Source organism: Alligator sinensis, unplaced genomic scaffold, assembly GCF_000455745.1.
Source record: "Alligator sinensis unplaced genomic scaffold, ASM45574v1 scaffold280_1, whole genome shotgun sequence".
NCBI lineage: Eukaryota > Metazoa > Chordata > Crocodylia > Alligatoridae > Alligator > Alligator sinensis.
This window is the reverse complement of record NW_005841835.1, coordinates 6,307,676-6,330,391: the sequence shown is the minus strand read 5'-3', so window position 1 is coordinate 6,330,391 and position 22,716 is coordinate 6,307,676. Positions and strand designations below refer to the sequence as shown.

Here is a 22,716-nt window from a genome sequence, read left to right as displayed (position 1 = left end):
CAACAAACCCGTGCTGGCTATCCCTCAGGATGTTGGCACTGGCCAGTCCATTAAGGATGGCCTCTCTAATAAACTTTCCTAAGATCTTCCCTGAGATAGAAGTCAGGCTGGTGGGCCTATAGTCTGACGGATCCACTTTCCTCCCTTTCTTGAAGATAGGCATCACATTGGCCTTCTTCCAGTCTTCGGGCACTACACCAGAGCACCAGGAGTTCTCAAACATCTGTGCCAGAGGCTGGGCTATGATGCTCACCGGCTCCTTGAGTACCCTGGGGTGTAGATTGTCAGGGCCAGCTGACTTGAAGGTATCCAGCCTCTCAGGGTGTTCCTTCATGAGGTCAGCATTGATGGAGGGCAGGGGATCTCCCTCACCCGGACCTCCCTGTCCCGTAGTGGGCATGGGACTGATGAAAGACCGATGCAAAGTACCCATTTAATAGGTTGGCTTTTTCCTGGGCGTCAGTTGTCAGCTGTCCCATCTGGTTTAGCAGGGGTCCAATGTTGCCCCTGCTTTTCCTCCGGCTCCCCACATATCTGAAAAAGGACTCTTTATTGTCCTTGATGCTCGAAGCTAGTTGGAGTTCAGCTGCAGCCTTGGCTTTCCTGGTCTGCTCCCTGCAGGACCGGACCAGTGCAGAATATTCATCCTTGGAGGTGAATCTACTAATGTGCAGTAGAAAAGGCAAACTTTTTGTGTAGACTAATTTTACTGAGCATTAGCATGGTTTTTGTCATGGCATGCTAATGTGGAGTAGAACAGTCCACTGCACATTAAGGTGTCTCATTTAGAAGCAGCCACTGTGTCCCATGTTGTCACCCTTCACACACCCAAAGATAACAGGAGAGGCATAAACAAGGTGCGTGTACTTATGTGACATTCCAAGTGAGGCAGACTCTGTGGAGTAGGTTTTTTTTTTCTACATCCTATCCCCTCAAAACTGAACTGTAAAGACTCCTCACCTAAATGTCCTTTCTCCACTGTGGTGAAGGCTTTTGAAACATGCATGTAATATATCTAAAGATATTCTTCTCTTCCTAGTGATATTGACATATCTGCACAATATTTTTAAATGCTCTCTCTCTTCTCCTTAAACAATGACCCTTGCTAAAGAACACTTGGTACTTCTAAATTTGCTAAGACTAGTAGGCATAGTTCTTTAGTGTTATGTATATTATTCTCCACAATTCAGTTTACCACAAGCCCTCTTGTGTTGCTAATTAATGTTAAATATTGTTTTCTTAAAATTCAATTAGACCCTGGACACTACTTCCATATCAAGTCTGATGGTCTTCTCAGAAAAAAATGTTTCTTTCAAGTAAAACTCATTTAAGGACATACTGACCTGAAATGCATCATTTCTTACATCAAATTTAAAAACTACAATTCACATTAAACACACTGTCTTACTGTCATATAATTACATGCTTAGCACATGCAAACAGATACACATACGTGTGTGTCTGTTTACATATGCTAGGTATGTCATTACTTAAAATTAAGTACATGTGCATAGCTAATGAACCACAACTTGGTATATTATGGACTCTGTTTAATGGTTCATAATACTGTCATATAAATCCAGGCATAGAGAGTCTGATTCTGATCTCTTAATGTAGCATAATTACCGTATTTACTCAAAACCAAGATGAGGTCCGTCTCCCACATCAACATGGGGGGGAAAAAAGCCTTGTGTTAGATTTGAGTACTGGCCGGGGGCAAGTGGTAATTCAGCCCCAGAGCCAAAGCCAGAGCTGAGTCACCATCTGCCTTGGTCAAGGAGGTTCATGTGACAGTGGAGGGGATGTGAAGCATGAGGGGTACACAGTGGGGTGGGAGACGCACAGAGGAGACCCATGGTATGCAGCTTAGGGAGAGCACAGGAGAGACCACACAGCCACTGTCTCCCCACCTTCAGCCACTTGCCCCCTCCCCACCACTTTATTTCAGCTGTGGCTCCAGCCCCAACTTTGGCAGTAGCTTGGGGCCCTGCTATACTGCTGTCTGGTCAGGCTGGGCCAGGGCCCACTGACTGCCCCAGAGCCAGAGCAGAGCCACCACAGAAAGTAAGCAGTGGGGAGATGCAGGTAGCAGGGGGGAGGACTAGTGGGTAGAGGAGACGGGCCCAGGCAAAGCAACAGGCACAATGGGGTAGGGTAAGTTATGGGCAAGCAGGCACCACAGCAGCAAGTAGAAGGTTGAACAGGTGGCAGGGGGGCAGGCACAGGCATGGGAGGGGGAAGGGCAGGGGTCTGATCCCTTGCCCCTCGCTGCTGCTTTCCCAACCACGTTGGTGAAGGGGATAAATTTGAGATGACCCCCACCAATAGTTAGATTCCATACATGGAAAATTATAACATATATATAATTTTCCATGTATAGAATCTAATTCTTAACAGGTCATCTTAGATTCAAAGTCATCTTAGATTCGGGTAAATATGGTAGTTGTTATATCAGATAAAAAATAAAGTGGCATCAAACTAAGACTCATAATTGTCATTTATTTTACATTTTTTGTCCACGTATCCACTTTGCTACACACGTTAAGCAATATTAAGCCTCCCTTTTATAAATTATTTTGCAAAATGTATTCTCAATTTGTACACTTATTGTGACTCAGTACTCAAGTCAAATTAAGCATACAATCCAAATTTGGCATTTTCTTGCATTCCTTGATTTCCATATATACCAGCAACAAGTTATAAACCTAACCATTTAAAAATTAAACTTGAAAGTTGCTTTTTTATTTTTACAACAGGAATCTGGAAAACTCCAGAATACAGCTCAGATCTAAAATCTAGACTTCTTCCTAAACCACAAGAAGCCAACTTATTATTTTTCTTATTCCTCTTTCATTGCAGCACTTTTGTAGTGTGTGCATTTCATTTCAACTGTGCCTTAGCATGACCTGAACCTGTAGCATTCAGGTTACAGTAAACGTATAGAGGTGTACCTCATTTCAAACAATTCTCTTCCATGTGTCCACTGCACCCTGCAGTAAGAGGAAGCTAAATTTCAGCAATTAGCATCCGTTTCTTCCTCTTGTAAGTTGCCATGGTTTAGCATTACTAACTGCAGAAAAGAATGGACGCATAGTAGTTATAATGGATCCACTGACATGCACTAGCAGGCTACATCCACACACATGTGGACATTTGGTTCCCTGGGGACAACTAGCAGTGGTGTACCTTATGCTGCCACTACTTGTCCCTGGGAACACCTGTGCCACACACACACCCTCTGGCATGCAACTTACCCTGGGTGGGGTAGCGGAGGCTGGGGCCAGCACTGGGCTGGCCCCAGCAGCCTTACCTGGGGTTGTGGGGGCCTCCTGGGGCTACAGCAGCAGCAATCCTGCTGTGCGGAGACTGGCTGGCAGTGGAGCACAGCTCTGGCCAGCCTGGCTCCAGTTTTGAGTTGCACGCACTGCCCCTGCATGCTCCACTCCACTTTTTTTTTTTTCATGGTATTTTTTTTTTTTTGCCCCGTAGGTATTCCTCCCTCCCCCCGCTCTCCACTCCCCCTGCCCTGCGCAGTTCCCTTGCAGCACAGAGAACAACTGAACATGCGGTATGTGCTGCCACAGATGTGTCTGTGGCACCGCATACCACACAGCCGCGCTTATCTGATTGCGGCCTCAGGTAGCAATTTTCCCCCACTTTAAATCCATTTACATGTTGAATCTGTCTAAAAACCACCACATTTTAGGTGAAATTTCTTGTTTTGCTGTAAACTAGTTAATCCTCATAACATGCATGTTTTTATGTCCACCCCTTCCCCCCTCCCTTTTTCAGTTGACAAAGCCAGTCCAGAGCAACAATTGTGAAAAGAATCTCATTAAGCTTGGATTACAGAGGGTGAAATCATAGCTTGATTAGAGTCAATGGCAAAATTCCAGGATTGCAGGCAGTCTTTACAATGATTATAAACAAGGTAGGTAATCATGTATTTTAAAAAAATAAGAGTACTTAAGAAACATTCCCCTCTCTGGAGAGCTGCCCCTTAATAAATATATAACCCAAAACTTTCAGCTCACTATCATACAGTAATGAAAGTAGCTTTAAGTAAAGCATTCAAACCTCTGTGGGTCTATTAATTTTTAACTCAAATCACAAAGTTGCCTTAGTGCACTTCTTGGTTATAATCACTTAGGTAAATTTATTTCAATATTCAGGGAAACCCAAAGCTTACTTAGTAAGGACTGTCAGCATAGTTCTGAGAACTCAGTTTTCCCGTTTTTTGTTTTGCTGTATACGCGCGCACGCGCGCACACGCACACACACACACACACAAATTCAGTAGCCTACTTTCTCAATTAACTTCCAGTTCTGTTTCATGGAGTATTTCTGACAGTTTTATTACACTCAGGTCAACAGAATGGGTATAAAAAAATCATACGTGTCTAGCAGAAAACCTCTTACCCTTATTTGTTTTGGCTTTGTAGATATGTAACATGCTAAATTTTACATTAACTAAAAACATTCTCCTTATAACCCTGCTTATGCTTAAAATGGCTGTGTCTGATTCTAGGAATTTAAGTTGCTTTTTCATTCTGCGTTCCACAGGACCAATGTGCAGCTCTATGTTATGCAAAATTCAGTCTTTTAACTGCTGGTTGCTGTAAGTTAAACGCAGAGCAGGAAAATATTCAATTTAATCATCTTGTAAATCATTATTTAAATTTAATAAGGAATTGATTATTTCTGATTAAAAATGTTTTATGAAATGATCATGTTGAGCATGTCCTCCGTTTCAGGATTTTGAAGACAAAGTCCTAGAAGCAAGTGCCTTTATGACTATGAACCTCAGTCATTTTGTAAGGGAATCTATTTCATCCTTTTACATAAGGTCTTGAATTCTAACAAGAAAATTCTCTTAAATGTATTTTTTTTATTCTAGACCAAGACCGTGAGCCAATCCATTCACTAATTATGTAATAATTAGTAATTTGGTCAATGCTTAACTAACAAGTTGCCCAAGGTTGGACATTTCCACTGCAACATACTATAATGATGAGATACTATGGCTGCACGTTCCCCATCAGTAAAAGACTTGTGCATCATCAAAAGCTATTCACAAAACTGCCACCAACTAAACGCATAATCAAAGACACCCAGTCCCATCAACAAGGCTAACCGTCATAACACAAAGAAAAAAAATTATCAAAAGATACCACATACAAACATAATGTATTCTTCAATAAGATTCTGTTACCTTGTTGGGGGGAGGGAAGTCTGTTGTAATTAAATTGGCATCTGAAGGAAAGGGAAACAAAAACCTCTACTAGTCAGTTAAAATAAAACTAACGTAACATACAGGCAGTCCTCCTGAAAACCATGTCTTAAGTTGAAACGTAACTCGGAACCAATTTTCTCATAAGAAACAATGTTATAAATGGGGGATTGGTTCCTGAACAAGGCCCAATACCCTATTTTCACCAAAAATACCTCAGAATTTTGTACTCGATCAATTGCAGATGAGTAATATAGCTACGTTAATATATTTATATTGTAAATAGCAATCACATTGATTTGGAAGTACTTCTTTGAGGTGACTGCAGGACTTTTTAAAGGGCTCTTGGTTGGACTTTTTGAAGGGTTCTTAGCTGGAGTCTTCTCAGGAGTCTTGGCTGCAGGTTTTTCTGGAGTCTTGTCTGCTTTCTTAAAGAAAGTGTCCAAGGAAGTTTGGACAGATGTTCTCCAGGGAGATGAGCAATGCAGCAAACTTGTTTGCTGGCGTGGCATTGCATCGAATCAAGCATTGTATAGTCGAAACTGATGTCAGAAAGTTGAAACAGGGTGTCGATTTATAAACATTGTAAGTGGAAAACGTTGTAAGTCAAGGATTGCCTGTATAACTAAATGAGCCCATTAGAGCACAGAATGACTTCTGCAGCAGCTACATTGTAGGAGGTTGAAATGGGCCTATTTGCAAAGGAAGTTACTTGTGCCCGCATAAATTTTAATCTGAAAATACATTTTAAAAACTTTCTATGTTTAACTGAGATCCATATACTTATCTAAATTTATTTGGCTGGTTTTAAACCAAATTAAAATATAGTAGGTGTATCTACACTTTCAATTAGTGCAACACAATAAACTCCAGCGCAGTTCTTGCTGGAGTTAACAGCTCCCAGGCACAGCATCTACACATGCACCCGGGACTGCAGCAGCTTGAGCCAAGGCAGAGCAGCCCTGGGCTGGCACCAGGCTCAAGAGGTCAGCCCCAGGCTCCAGGTTGTGGTGTCAAGCAGCAGAGGGTGCCCAAAGAGCAGAACCATGTGGTTAGGCAGCAGGCAAGGGTCTAGCCCCCTTCTGCCTGGGCTGACCAGGCACAATTTACACCTGAGTCAGCATTTACCCATGTGTTTAAGCTTCATTCTTTTCAAAAATTAGTTTGCTGTGGTCTAATAGCGTTGCACATGTAGACTGTGACACTTTACACTGCAGCAAATTAGTCCACTGTTTAGTTAAGTGCACATGTAGATGCTCCCAGTAAGACTCCCTCTAGAGCAGGCTTGTCCAACATACGGCCCGTGGGCCACCATTCGGCCCGCCAAGCCATTTTATCTGGCCCGCAGCAGCAGCAGCGCTGCCGCCACGGGGCGCGAAGCTGCCACTGCAGAGCACGGAACCATGGCGGTGGCACAGAGCATGGAGCCATGGCAGCAGCAGCAAGGTGGGCAGGGAGCGTGGAGGGAGCGCAGCGAGGTGGGCAGGGAGTGCTATGGACTGTGGAGCCAAGGTGGTGGCGAGGTGGGCAGGGAGTGCTGCAGAGCATGGAGCCGCCGTGATGCAGAGTGCGGAGCTGCAGTGGCGAGGCGGGCAGGAAGTGTGGACGGAGCACGGCGAGGCGGGCAGGGAGTGCTGTGGAGCGCAGAGCTGAGGCAGTGGCAGCGGTGGCGGCGTGGAATGCAGAGCCGCCGCTGCGGAGCGCAGAGCCACAAAACGCAGAGCTGCCGCGGCGGCGGAGCGCAGAGTCACAGAACGCAGAGCCGCCGCCGTGGTGGCAGTGCAGAGTGCAGAGCCAGTGGCAGCGGCACAGAGCCCGGAGCCACTGCCACGGAGTGCAGAGCCACGATGGCAGCAGGGCCACGGCAAGGCGGGCAGAGCTGGCCCGCGGGCCCCAGCCAGCAGCGAGGGGAGGGGAGCTGCTTACCCCCGCAGGGTCCAGGGAAGCGGCCCCGCGCAGCAGGCCAAGCAGAGGCCACTGGCACTGCTGGCCCATGCCTGCCTCCTCACCCACCTGCTTCAAGCCAGCCCCGCTGCCCTACCCTGCCCCACAGCAAGGCCGTGCCTGCTCCCCCGACCAGTCTCCCCCCCGGGCGCTGCAGCTCTCCGGGCCCGGCCCCCCACACGAGGCCCTGCAGGAGTATACGGGCTGGGTCTGCACCGGCCAACAGAAGCGGCGGCGGAGCTGTGTGCCTCTCAGGATGGGACAAGCCTGCACCAGTCAGTCCCGAGCAGCACAAGGCTCCGCCGCCACTTCTGCTGGCTGGGACAGACCTGGCCGGCCTCCTCCCATCTCCAACAGCACATGGGAAGCCAGCTTCAGCTGCATGCTGCTTTTCTTGGCCAGTGCCAACCCGGTTCTGCCCAGGCAGGTCCTGCAGCACCATGTCAACCCAGGCATGCATGCCATGTCAACCAGCACCATGTCAACCCCTGCAACTTCATTGGTGTCAAAGGTCACATGACATCACTTCCTGATATGATACCACTTCCTGTGACGTCTTTGAATATGGCTTGCCGGCCCACTGGGGGATAAAAAGTTTGTGATCCAGCCCCACATTCAAAAAGGTTGGACACCCCTGCTCTAGAGTGAGTATCATTAATGTTAACACCTTAGCCCAGGACTGTTCAAGTGGTAGCTACATAGGCCACATGTGGCCACTCAGAAGTTGGAGAGCCCTGCCTTAGCCTACCGCACAAGCATAGAATGCATGTCAACAGAAATTTCTCTTCAAAGAAAATACAAGTTTTCATTTCAGTAAGAGTTGTCATAACCCATTCTATCATCTTGTGCAGCCTTCATCTAGTGCAGTGGTTTTCAATCTGTGGTCTGTGGACCACAGGGGTCCATGGAGCATGTCAAGGGGAACCCGTGGTTGTAAAGATGGTGGCCCTGCCCAAAGCAGAAGCACCACCAGTGCCACTGCTGCTCCAGCTCCTCCCACCGCCAGAGGCCACCTGAACACCAGCAGCAGGCAGCCCAGCACCAGCAGGCAGAACACGGCCAAACAACCTCAATTCATTGTGCTGCCACCACTGCTTCATGTGGCACATGGCAATGCTGCAGCCCCATGTGTCCTCTGCTTGCCTGGTGATATCAATCTACAAACTGGAAAAGGCATGTGAGAGTGCATACCAGGCTGGATGGAATTTCCATTGGGAAAACTGGCAGTGTCTTGAGGCACCTATGGAAAGCTTTATTTGGAACAATAAAGACTGCACACATTTTTACTGAAAGGTTAGCTCCTACAAAACTGATGGAAAGGCAGGAGCAAAAGAGTGGTGGGGTATAGAGATATCTGCTAGCTCAGTCTGTGCCCCAACTTTTCATTTTCACAGTACACCACCTAATACATGTGAATATATGAGGATCTGATATGCCAATCTGGGGGAAACCCTGGGTGAATAGTTACCTGATGGCTTTCATCAAAATGCTTAGGCCATGTGTAGACAAAATGAGGGGCACGTGTGCACAACACTTTAAAGCAAGTTAAATGCTTTTGCACCGCTTTAAAGGTGTTGGTGTTTGCACACATCAGCGGCATATTGCACAGTAATTCCAGCCACTGTAACAAATTTGGTGGCGTAATGCACCTTAAGTGACTTGAGGTGCAGCAAACTAAAATTCCTCCAAGGAGTTTTAGTTTGCTGCCCTACAGCTGTAGAGCAAAGCACCAGGCTCCATGCAGCTCAGGGGCTCTGCAGGAAGCCATGCAGGCAGCTTGCCAGTAGCCTGGGAAGGCGGGCTCCGTCCAAGAAAAAAAAAAAAAAAGCGGCAAGCCTGATTTTTTTTTTTCCCCCCCACCCTAGAGCCTGCCTGAGCTGTGCAGGGGCCTGGTACTTCCTTCTGCGGCTGCAGTATCCCCCAAGACTGCCCGAGCCAAGTGCCTGTGGGCAGGTGCCGCGGGGTGGGGGGTGGAGAGGGGGACTGCCGCTGCTGCAGAGGGAAGCACCAGCCCCCACCCTGCAGCCTAGGGAGTGCACCACCCGCCGGCAGCTTGCCCTCTCCTCCCTACCACCCGAGAGGCAGGGAAGGGCACGGGGGTGTGCATGACACAGGGGGGGTTTACTTGGCCCTAAATTGAAGCAGTGCTTTTAAAAACCCACCGCTTCAATTTAGGGCCCCCAGTTCCTCTATACACACCCTTAAACTCTGGGTTTCTCAAGTAAGAGAAAATGACTTCTATACATTTGAAACCCTTGACAGCTTTGGGCTGAAAATGAGTTGATGCTGGACAGTGATATGAAAAGTAAAATTGAGGAACATTTGCTGGTGCTCAAATCTGTTTCACCAATACTTTCCTGAAATGGGCAAAGAGAATGAGCGGATACATAACTCCTTTGTAGCAGACTGCAACTTTAGGTCCTGTCTAACAGTAAGAGAAGAGCAATTATTCAAGTTATCCTGCGATGGGGACAAACTTGAAATTCGAGCAGGAACCCCCTTTACCTAATTTTGGTTGGGGGGTGGGGAGGGGAGAACAGTATCCTGATCTGACAGATAAGGCCATTAAAGTCTTGATGCCAATCACCATCACATAGATGCTGTTCACCATTAATTTAGAAAAACTGGACTTATACAAGTCCATGGGGCCAGATTAAATAAACCCAGTGCTGAGGGAGTTGGCTGATGTGATTGAAGAACCACTGAGCGTCATCTTTGAAAACTCAAGGCAATCAGAAGAGGTCCCAGATGACTGGAAAAGGGCAAACATAGTGCCCATATTTAAGAAAGAGAAAAAGGTGGATCCAGGGCACTACAGACCAGTCTGCCTCACTTCAGTCCCCAGAAAAATAATGGAGCAGATCCTCAAGGAATACATTTCTAAGCATTTGAAGAAGGTGATGATTAGGAACAATCAGCATGGATTTACCAAGGGCAAGTCATGCCTGACCAACCTGATTGACTTGTATGATGAGATGACTGGTTCTGTGGATGTGGGGAGACCAGTGGAGGTGATATACCGTGATTTTAGCAAGGTTTTTGGTACGGTCTCCCACAATGTTCTTGCAGGCAAGCTAAGGACATATGGGCTGGATAGACTGTAAGGTGGATAGAAGACTGGCTGGAGCATCAGGCACAGAGGGTAATAAACAATGGCTCAATGTCTAATTGGCAGCTGATATCAAATGGAGTGCCCCAGGGGTCGGTTTTGTTCAATGTCCTCATCAATGACCTGGAAGATGGGATGGAGTGCACCCTCAGCAAGTCTACAGATGACACCAAGCTGGGGGGAGTACTAGATACATTGGAGGGTAGGCCTAGGATTCAGAGTGACCTAGACAAATTGAAGGATTGAGGCAAAAGAAATCTCATGAGGTTCAAAAAAAAACAAGTGCAAAGTGCTGCACTTCAGACAGAACAGTTCCATGCACTAGTACAGGTTGGAGGCTGACTGGCTGGGCAGCGGCTCTGCAGAGAAGGACCTGGGGGTTACAGTGGACAAGAAGTTTAATATGACCTAGCAGTGTGCCCTTGTTGCCAAGAAGGCTACTGGCATACTAGGCTGTATCGGTAAAGGTGTTGCCAGCAGATCAAGGGAAATTATTACTGCCCTCTATTCAGCACTGGTGAGGCAACATCTGGAGTATTGTGTTGTTTTGGGCACCCCACTACAGAAAGGATGTGGACAAATTGGAGAGAATCCAGCAGAGAGCAACAAAAATGGTGAGGGGGCTGGGGGGCATGATTTGTGAGGCAAGGCTGAGGGAACTGGGCTTATTTAGTCCAGAGAAGACTGAGGGGGGATTTAATAGCAGCCTTCAACTAGCTGAACGGGGGTTCAAAAGAAGATGGAGCTAGACTGTTCTCAGTGATGGCAGATGACAGAACAAGGAGCAACTGTCTCAAATTACAGCAAGGGAAGTTTATGTTAGGTATTAGGAAAAACTTGTTCACTAACAGGGTAGTAAAGCACTGGAACAGGTTACCCAGAGAGGTTATGGAATCTCCATGTTTAAGACTCAGCTAGACAAAGCTGTGACTGGGATGATCTAGTTGGGGCTGGTCCTGCTTTGAGCAGGGGGTTGAACTAGATCAGTGGTTCTCAACCTTTTTTGTACCGGGACCTATTTGTACACATCAATGGCCAGTCCCAACTCAGTGTCCCTGACTTCCGACCGGCTGCCCCCAGGCCCTCAGTGTGTGGGGCAGGGAGGCCCCAATCAGTCCCTCACAGGCTAGAACTCTGCCAGCCTGCAAGGGAAAAACCAGTTTCACACATTTTTCTCCTTTAAAGGAGAATCCATTTTTAAAGTGGATTCACAACCCTTTAATAGAGTCTCACGAGCCACTTTTGGGTCACGACCCATGTGTTGAGAAACACTTGGCTAGATGACCTTCTGAGGTCCCTTCCAACCCTAATTTTCTATGATGCTATGTTTTTATGTACTTGCATGAAAGTGGCTTTTAGCCTTAGTATCAATAAAAATGAACTCCTTCAACACACACATTGTTTTGGGATATCTAAGACTGAAACTGTCACCTACCATACCAAACGTTCATATCCTTGAACTGACAACAAAATGGTGAGTTCACAAAGTTGTATTATTGTTATTTTAACATAGCTGCTCATCACCACCTACTTATGTTCGGTACACACACAATAGATTTCCAAAAGGGTCCATGCCTCTATTAAAAAAATGTTAGGGGTCCATGAATTAAAAAAGGCTGAAAACCACCGGGCTAGTGGGAAACTCGAAGAGTACAGAAAAGCTTGGATTTTATCCCTGAAGTTCAGGTCAAATTTGCCCAAGTAATATTTTAAATCAAAAAGGTACCATGTTAACTCACGTACCACACACACACCCTTTCCTGCAAATAGAAAAAAAAAAAATCAATCCTCCAAAACTGAGTGTGGGTGGCAGGAAGATATCAAGCATCGAAGTCGATTTTCTTTGCTGGAACAGAAACATGAAGTTGCTGTGCTGCAAAATGGCTACCAGATAGCTTTTCCTGTGTATTTCCTGAGAGAGTGTCCAGTGTTAACCCCTACACAGCTGCACTCAGCTTCCTGGCTAGAGAAGGTGACAGCCATTGTGCAACGTAGCCTCGCCATGAAAAAGCCAGCTCCAGGCCATTACTCCAAAAAATATATATTTCCTACATTGTGCCTTTCAAAAACAAGGTACGTGAGGCATGTGCAAAACCACATTGTATTCAGTTAACTGAAATTAATATTGGTTGACTATTTACTTATTTTAAAATATGACAAAAGATATTTTCTTTCCTTCACTGGCATGTCTTTAAATAAGACATTAGGCCTAAGAGACAAAACCAATTCTGAGGTTAGGCACTGTACACATTACTTGCACGTTTTCTTATTGACTTGTGGTCCAAAGCATCTATTTTATCTAGGGGTGAAGACAGAAGTGCAACTCTTAGCCGATTCTCAGAACATTTTCTGCAAAGCTTTCCAAGTTACAACCTTACCCCAAACCAAACAGAAGTTTGCTGTTGGTTGCAGGGAGGAGGGGAATCTACTTGCAGGCTGGGAGCCTGCAGCCAGGTTCCCATAGCAAGGGCGAGGGATCTCTGCCAGTGCTGTTTTCAGAATGAGAGGAGGGAAAGGCAGCAGAGAGAGCTCGTTCTTGGGGCTCCCCAGCTGGTGCTAAAGGGCGGGGTGGGTGAATTGGAGCCCCCACCCACACACCCCTCAGGGGGGCTCCAATTCACCCACCCTGCCTTCCAGGGGAGGCTGAAACCCCCCCAGACTTAACTCCCTCTGCTCCCTTTCCCCACCTCCCATTCTGAAAACAGCAACAGGCTGGGACTTTGGCAGACAAGTTACAGATGTTACATTTAGAAACTTCTTCAAGTGATAACCTCATGCAACGAAGGGTTAGATTTTTACCCAGTCAGCCATTTCTAAGCTGTCTGCAGCCATGCACTTGTGTTTGGTCACAGCCACAGACTGCGTTCTGTGGCCAGATTGGGCAAAAATTGTCACTGTTTCCTGCACTCTATGAGAGCAAAACAAAAATTCTTTGGTTTGTGTCATTCTTAGATCCCCATGCCTTTCATCAGAATTTTAAGCATGGTAAAACACATTAAGCTCTTACAAAAAGCTCAGAGCAACATAGGGCCCCTGCAGGACAAATTAGGACAGCTGGTGGTTGACGCGGGGAAAAAAGCAGAGCTCTTCAATGAGTTCTTTGCTTCACTATTTTTAAGTACCGACCAAGCCAATTCCCCCACCTCGATCATTGACAGATGTCCACATGGCACCAGTCCACCTACAGTTAGTTCTGAAATAGTTAAGGAGCTCCTGGAGGAGCTGGATGGGTACAAGTCAGCAGGCCCGGATGACCTTCATCCATGGCTGCTGAAAGAATTGGCCAGTGTCATAGATGAGCCGCTGGCACAGCTGTTCGAGCACTCATGGTGCTCCGGCCAGGTCCCTGAGGGCTGGAGAAGGGCCAACGTGGTGCCCATTTTCAAGAAAGGGAGAAGCGATGAGCCGGGTAACTTTAGACCAGTCAGTCTTACCTCTATTCCTGGGAAAATGCTCAAGAAAATAATCAAAGAACACATTTGTGCAGGCCCAGCAGGGGAAAAGATGCTGAGAGGAAACCAGCATGGGTTTGTCACAGGTAGATCCTGCCTGACATAACTGACTCCAAAATGAACACAAGCTGGCAGTGTAACGAGACCATCAACAAGGCCAACTGCACCTTGTCGTGCATTAGCAGGTGCATGACTAACAGAACAAAGGAGGTGATGCTCCCCCTCTATGCAGCACTGGTCAGGCTGCAGTTGGAGTACTGTGTCCAGTTTTGGGCGCCACACTTCAAGAGGGACGTGGGGAATCTCCAAAGGGTCCAGAGGAGGGCCACTCACATGATTAGTGGCCTTTGTGATAGACCCTACGGGGGGGAGGTTGAGAGAGCTGAATCTCTTCAGCCTTCACAAGAGACGGCTGAGGGGAGATCTTGTGGCCGCCTATAAATTTATTAGGGGAGGTCAACGGGGAATAGGGGACGCGCTGTTTACTAAGGCGCCCCAGGGAGTGACTAGGAATAACGGGTGTAAACTAGTTGAGAGTGGATTCAGGTTAGATATTAGGAAGACATTTTTCACAATAAGGGTGGCCAGGATCTGGAATGGGCTTCCAGGAGAGGTGGTGCTTTTACCTAGCTTGGAGGTCTTCAAGAGGCTAGATAGTCACCTGGCTGGGGTCATCTGACCTCGGTCCTCTTTCCTGCCAGGGGCAGGGGGTCGGACACGATGATCCATTGTGATCCCTTCCAACTCTACAATCTATGAATCTATGAAAAAAAGAAAAATCATATCAACTCTGCTTTTAGTTTTTATTTTTAATAAAACAAAAATAGCCTCCACCTTAGAAAGTCAGGTTGCTGCCATCTTAAATTACAGAATACAAATCTGAAAAAAAAGCTATAAAAAAAAACAAAGACAGGACTTCAGTCAAGTATTCAGCTTCTTATTGCTGTAGTTTTAACTCAAGTCCACTTGAAACCCTATGTTTTGGTAACTTATAGCAAGAACACATTCAAATGTTTGGAACACTAGCTGCTATATAAAAGTTTAGAACCTACACATAAATACCTTCCCTCCTCTGCAGTAGGACACAATCCTTGGGAGATTAGTACAATTACAGTCTACTTCAAAGCTAGAACAGCAGCATTAAAGTGCTATCACAAAACCTTACAAGAGCCTAAATGCAGTGCATGAAAGAATGCAAGTCCTGCTTTGCAGAGGTTCATTTGCTCCAAGCTGGGAATGAACACATCCATAGTTTTATCCCAAACATGATGGATGAAATTTTAATTTGGTCTCTTCCCTGTATTTTTCAAACAGAAGCTTTTAAAATTTATTGCTAAAGCCAAAATTAGTGACACACACAAATACTGTGTTGAACAAAGTTTGGACAATAAACGGTACACCTGAGTTCAGTCTTACAAATTATTTTTGTAAGTAGTGATAAATTAATATATCCATGTCTCCAATATGAATCTAAATGCATTTCTTATAAAATGTGTTAATAGAAATATCCAGGCAAATATATACCATACGATAGCAAAAAGCTTTAAGCCCCATTTAATAAGATGACATCTGATTAAAAAATAGGAGGCAATCAGAATTTACTCAAAGTTACATTAAGAAAAGCTCTCACAGTGCAATATTGAAACTGTCACAAAGTTAAGAAAATACTGATATCAAAGTACAGTCACAATATTTAATAGACAAAACTACTGTAGAAGGGCATCTTGTAAAATTAAAAGGAATGAACGTAATGCAGGGGGTATTTAACATCCCTGCTCTAAACATCTGGTTTCCTAGTCTTTAGAGTCATAATCATGTGTTGCTTTTTCTGACATTTGTTGAAGTCTCATTAGAAATAAGGAGTTGGTCTTCTCGGTAGCATGAATCTCGGATCATGATTGCTTCATGAATATTCTTCATCATTGCACAATTTCAAAATAGTGTAATATAGCCATGATGTGCTGAGGCATGAACACGTAGCCAGTATATAGTGCCATCCCGAGGATAGAAACTAGCATGGAATCTGAGGAACAGTTAAGGAGGGATGTTGTCTGAAATTGTACCGAGTCACATAAGAATGTTTTAATACTGTATTAACTTGTCCTCTTACATTATATATATTCATCTATATTTATGTATTAATACCAGTAGGAAGAAAAAAAAACTGTAAATGTAACAGGTAAGAATGACTAGTATGGTAATATTTTGCAGGTTTTCCACTGTGTCTCTTGCGATGTCCATTTCTTGAAAGGCGGAGGGGGATACAGGGACAGACAATAAAGGGTGTTTATTGCAGAAGCCCATACACACACCACATTTTGTAAGAGCACCAGAACAGCTGCAGGTTCTAGGGTGGGGGTTCATCCAGTCAGCAAAAGCAAGGACATGGGTTTATAGGATCTTTTCATAAAGTTAAGATACTGTTCTCTGAATACTGATCACAAGGGCTCTCCTAAATGTAACACAAACCATTCTATTCAAGTCTGATTGAATTGATAAGGTGCAAATCTACCCTGCCTTATGTTTTACAAATAATTCAGGTACATTACAAATGTGCATGTTACAGAATTTAGTGTGTAAAATGTCTTGCAAATTAACATAATGTGTGTGCATGTACATGCCTGGACAGTGGTCTTTTAGTGTAAGCCTGGACCTGGATTCCATTCCTAGCAACTATAGACAGCTTGTATGCTTGAGATCACTTAATCAACACATCTCAAAGTATAACTTCAGTTTGAATTCCAACCACATTTGTAAGGCAACTTTTTGCTTGTATAGCACTAAAAATAGTTTCAGCTCTTTACAAACTATTTGTAATGCTCACACACTACAAGTGTCAAAATAACCAAAAACACAAATTAATTAGGCGTGGCAGGATCTGATTTCTGAAATCAACAAATGCTGATTTTACCTGACACTTATAAATCAATGAAAAAAATACTTCCATTGGTAATCATCAAGATTTATAGAACACAATAGGAGCAGGGGTCAAACTCCCACCAAACCCAGACCAGTCCCTGCATGATCAGGTATGCTTTATTGATTTATGGATATTTTTTTTTTTTAATATTTTAACGTGATTTTTATTAAAAAGTTTTACCAGTAGGCTGAAGTAGCTAAACTGTCTGCCCACCATGCCCCTAATTTCACACAATCCTGAAAAATGTAAATTGATAAAAATCAAAAGAAATGCTTAAGAATAAACAGATTTTAGCCATCAAAATTATTTAAAAAATAAAAATCACATTCTGCCAGACCTAATAATTATCCAAACCATACATGTATCCAAGTGAGGACATGCTGTCAATCTGCATGGTGTGCAGTGTAAGCAAGAGCAACAAAAACAGAAAAGAAGCAGAACTGCTTTAATAATTGAGAAATAAGTAACTGAAATAAACTGAGAAAAGGCAAATCTGTTACCAAGCTTGCTGTAGAATATAGCATTGGAAAAAGCAATGGTAAGCAACATAAAATTAAGCAGTAACAAAATTGAAGCTTACAGCAGCAAGTTATTTTCAGCAGAAGGCACTCAGGCACGAGAATGCTTGAAAACTGTTGATAATGAAGTACTCAATAGTGCTATTTATTTGTGGTTTGTGCAAAAATGGAGCCAGAGTGTACTAGCATCATAACCAGTGATTAGAGAGAAAGCAATCTGGATGAACAAACAGATGGGGAGGTGGTCCATCATTTAGATTAAGCTCTGGAGAGCTTAAAAACTTTCAATCTCCAGCTGCCTGACAAACACTCTGAATGTGGAAGGGAATGAGAGGGGCAAGGGAAAATTTGCACGGATATCAAGTCAGCTAAAAAAATTAAAAGCAGAAGTCTTATTTCTAGTACTGAAGAAAGACCTCAGTCAAGACCAACCAGACAGCAGCAGTGAGATAGGCTTTTACTGGAAAACACTTCCTTTCAACGCCTTGGCATCTCAACAAGGTGGGGGCGGAGGGAAGCAACACTTGATTATAAGTTTGGTAAGAAAAGGACAACAGTGCTTGCATGTTGTAACATCACAGGCTTATGAAAGTTACCTTGCAGTTGCATGAAAAAAATAAAAAAATAAAAAATAAAAAAATTTAAAAAAATTTTTAAAAAAAAAAAAAAAATCAAAGAATCCACAGGGCTTTAGTGAAGTGACAGACCAAGCATGACTGATCACAAAAATATGGGTAAATGAACACAGCTCTTTTCACCAACTGGCTTTATTAACTGTTTGTCCCAGCTGTGAAGAAGCAAACCAAAAGTAAAATGAAAGTAAAGGAAAATGTATCAACCTATCCAACTCAGAACAGCTACGGACATCAGATGATGCTACTGAATGTCTTTTCCTACCTTCAAACAATTTCATTCTTTCAGCTTTTAGATCAAGGGGTTTTAGGGAATTACAAAAAACAGCACTTTGATGCTTGCCAATTTCTGAAGACTGAGTCTGACATCTTTACCTTATGGAAAAAGTTTGACTCAAAGATATACATGTGTGCACTGAACTGTCGAATGTACACAGACAGCTTCAAAGAAATGGTGGAAGGGAAGCTAGTACCTATAGCTGATGGGAAACAAAAGCAGCAAAGTGTTTCAAATAACGCCCCCAAAATTTAATTATGATGTACACATTAAGACTTTTGCGGATGATGTACAGAATATTCCAGGACATGTGAAATACAATCCTAATGATGGTGGTTAGAAATTCAAACTACAGATTCTAGATAAGAAAAACACAAATGCAGCTATGCCGGAGAGACTGCCAATTAAGATAACTGCACTGGACAACACCTGTGAAATCACTGCTTGTTCTGAAGCTATAGTAATACTTTCAGAGGGTATTAAATGGCAACCCAAGGCAGAATCCACAGTTTTTGTTTTTAAAACAATTGAAAGATCTTGTTGCTGGAAGAAAGTTCTTAGAGACAAACAAGACTGATCAAGCCTTCGCATTCTTAGATGGGACTTTATACTGTATATGCTTCAAAATTAAGTTTATAATTGGAAAAAGTATTTATCTGTTTTTCAGATGTATATCCTGCCCTATTCTATAAGCTCAGGGCATTAGGTACCCACTGATTTTATAAACAGGTTTTGGTTCCAGTTAGTTTGGATAACTGGCACTCCACTGTACCTGCAATTACCTCCATTTTAAAATGCTAAAGTCTAGTAAACAGAAAGCATTATAAACCATATAAATATTGTGGTGTATATTAAGGGGCCTTATGATAGAAGTATCTAGTTCCACAGTTTCAGGAGAAATCAAATAGCAGCTGCTCAGTTCCTCTGACAAAAAAGTAAGGTCCAAACAGCGAGTGTACACAACAGCTAAATCTCTCTGCTTGGCATATCTGTTACACAGCATAGATAAAAGTTATGCTTATGGAAATTAACTGTATTTTCAGTTCTGGTACCGCATGAATTATTAATTGTTAAACCACTAAGAGAGACCATTTCATAAATCTACATATCAACATGACTACTTAGTTATGATTTTGGGAGTCTAGGATATCAGATGCTAGAGCCACTTAGTCAGCTCTACGGGGCAGGTACCTTTTTTGTTCTTTGTTTGTACAGCATTTAGCACAGTGGTACCCTGGTCCACAACTGGAGCTCTTAGAAAGCATTGCAGTAGCAACTAAATCAGGAATACGGCCCATTATCAGCAACAGTAAGTAGTGAATCTTGGTAGAGTCAAGCCTTCTGTAGTAATGCTTTCTAAAGCAGAGATGCTTCCAACAGTACAAGTAGAAAATAGTTACTTTCAACAGCACATCGCACACCTAGTATTGAGAGACAGTCACTAAAATCAGATCTCTATTTACGTTGGGGTGGGGGAAGAAATGATATTATAAGAGATGCAAGTTTAAAGAGCACATCCTTGTATAAATTCTGAATATTTTGTATAAACTCTACCCTCACTCTCTCTCTCTCAAACACAACCTAGAGCTTACCTTAACCAAACAGCTTGAGTAAGTCTGTTTTTTCTGTTTGATTATTTTGTGCATTTCATATCAGTTTCACCATTTCACACTTACAGTAGGTGAATTAGTTTCCCCTGGTCTAAATTTTCTTAATTTTTCCAAAAAGGGGAAGTGTGTAATAAAGTCATTTATAAAATGTATATACACTGGCAGAAAGACTGGGAACTGTTATACTAAGAAGTTAAATAGTTTTTTATAAGATAGCGGACTTTAAACTGGTGATGTACACCTTTAAAAATGAAATGGAAAATTTGATATCTATAGCTTTAAAAAAAAGTGGTGTAGAACTATTTCACTAACCCTACTTGGTTCACAAAACATGATTTGTACTGTACTGCTTATTGCTGTTTTGCACCATATTAGTCACTGTACAGACACAGAACAAAGAGACAAATACTAAGCTTTTTGAAGTATACATTAAAGGAAAACAAAGTGTTGGAGAAAGACTTAAGAGTAATAGGGAACATAAAACAACAGCTCTGCTGTATCAACAGACTCTCTCCGAGCAGACCAGATGCAGCCTTCATAAAAATTACTGATCTCTTAAGACAATCAACGATATATTCAGCTTTGGAAAAGGTTTTTGTAGCAAGTCTAGGAACTTAATTTAAATACCTGAAGAAATTTCAACACCTGAAGAGCTTTTAAATTTCTAGAACACTGGTTTAGACACAGCTGAGGTCAATCTCAATATGCATCTGGCAGTCATTCAACAGCTTATACGAAGTAAGTTAACAATGTCAGGCAGTACCTGCCCTAAGGGGTCTAAATCACAATCAGCCACCTTACTGAAGCAATTAGAGAGACCAAGGCCTGAAAAAGGATGGCGGCCAATATAATATTCTCCCCCAAACAACCTCATATCCACTGGAAAAATACCACAAACTAAATTTTTTCAAAGTTTTATGTGAAGATTTGCTGTACCATGGGCATACTTCCTTTTTAAAATGAGGTTAGACTCTAAGCATTAGAAATTGCATTTCTCCAGATGTTAAACAAGCTGCAGCTTGCTCACTCTAAGAAAGTTTACAGTCATTGCTAAAGCAACAAAACATGATGGGCAACTGCAACCTAGAATAAGCAGCAATGACATAACTGCAGTAAGAACAATGAAAGGTGTTTGTCAAATTAATTTTAAACTATAAATATCTTAATAAGTTACTTAAGTTTACTACATATTTGTCCAAAGAATAAGGAAAATGTACATATTTTTCATTCGCTCAAACATTTTGCTTGTATCACAAAGAGAAGGAAGAAGAGAGACAAGTCCAACTACTGACAAAGTATGATGTGCATAAACTTACTAAAGAAAGATGTTTCATCACTAACACTTGCAATGATATAGTACTCTTTTGCACACTTCCTATGTAGTCTACTTTGTTGCTTCATTTTTATAGTGGGCTAATCAGTTTTCCCTGTCCTTGAAAGTATCTTGTGAGCAACTTTCTTCTACAGAAATAGAAGGACACTCCCACTTAACAAACAAGTGAAACAGACATCATGTGGATGTATGTGAACCTAACAGAAAATCTACCTAATGGTCTGAAGTCTATCTATATGCTGTCCATTTTTTTAGATTTAATGTGGTTATATAGCTGCAACCTGTTTTTTGTTTTGTTTGGGGGGGGTTGGTTTTTTTGTTTGTTTGTTTTTTTTAACTAGAGGAAGCATTTTTGTAGACTGTCATCCCAATAAAGACATCCTATTAGTCACCCATAATCTTTCCTCTGTTATTGACAAGATGACATTTTCTCCTCCCCTCCCTGTTTTAATAATACTTAGTGCAAATGCTTTTAAAGGTCATTAAAGAGCAACTTGTAATAATAAAGTGTTATTCTAACAAAGGATCACCTAACTGCCTCTGTATAAAAATTCTGGACTAAGCCCTGAAGAAGATAGCACAGCACTCTCTAGGAAGAAATGAAAACACTGGTCTCTACGTAATCATCATGCCAGCAGAGTAACTGCAGTGAATTACACAAGACCAGTGAGTTTACCAAAGACAGCGTAAAGAGTGATGTTGTAGCCACGCTAGTCCAAAAATCATGAGAGAGGTAACGATTTCTTTGGGCTGGTTTGGCTAGGGTTGATCCTGCCTCAGGCCCTAGATGACCTCTGGAGGTCCCTTGCAGCCCAACTTCTCTATGACTGTTATCTTTATCCCAACCACATAGTCAGCCCAATAAAAGTCAGGCAAGCTTTCCAGTGCAAGGTATTCTTCCTCAGGTCTCTGAATACAGGAAGCCAAGCGCAGCAAGCTGAGACCAGCACAAGAGAGGGGCTGAGACCAGCTAAGACATGCTCAAGGGTAGCAGCCACACAGTGAGCAAAAGAAAGCCACAGAGTACTGGAAGATCTCAACAGCTTTTCCTTTGCTCCTTGTGGGGCTGCTACCCCAAACACTTCTCTCAGCCCCTCCCTCATGCTGTAGGGAGCTTGCTGTGCTTGCCTTCCCATATTCCAAGACCTGACAAACAATGTCTTCCATAAGAAAGCTTGCCTGACTTTATCCCAGCCACATAGCTGGCCCAATAAAAGATAAGTCATAGAGAAGTTGGGCTGCAAGGGACCTCCAGAGGTCATCTAGGTCCTGAGGCAGGATCAACCCTAGCCAAAGCAGCCCATACAACCACGATATAAACTCTATGCGAGACTACCCTCAACCCCGACACAACGCAAACCAACCCAACACCCTGACCTGCTGCAGTAAAGGCAGGGGAGCCACCAGCCAACATCCCACTTCTGTTTCTTCCTGACCCCAAACATGGGGGATGGTCCGAGCCCCAACAGAGGGGCAAGACCCTCCAGCCAGGAGCCTCCAGCTTTGCTCCCAGCAGCACAACCGGGTGAAGTCCCCCATCCTCCCCTCCCGTCTGTAGGCAGCACCCAGGCCGCCGGGCCGCTGTCAGGCAGAGGATGACAAAAGAAAACAAAATCCCAGCCGGAAACCCGGGCTCGCGAGGACAGCCGCCAGCCCCCCCACCCCGCCGCCTCCGAAGGAGAGACAGACCC

At 43.6% G+C, this 22,716-nt stretch overlaps 1 long non-coding RNA gene across 1 annotated transcript in view; it reads right to left on the bottom strand.

Moving 5' to 3' along the window:
• LOC112549938 overlaps positions 1 to 14,411 on the bottom strand; it is a 20,004-nt gene extending 5,593 nt beyond the window's left edge. Inside the window, exons 1-2 of the long non-coding RNA XR_003093575.1 lie at positions 14,362 to 14,411; positions 5,213 to 5,253 (exon numbers count right to left, since the gene is read on the bottom strand). This is a non-coding gene — a long non-coding RNA (uncharacterized LOC112549938). The remainder of the gene's footprint in view (positions 1 to 5,212; positions 5,254 to 14,361) is intronic.
• Positions 14,412 to 22,716: the final 8,305 nt, after the last annotated feature.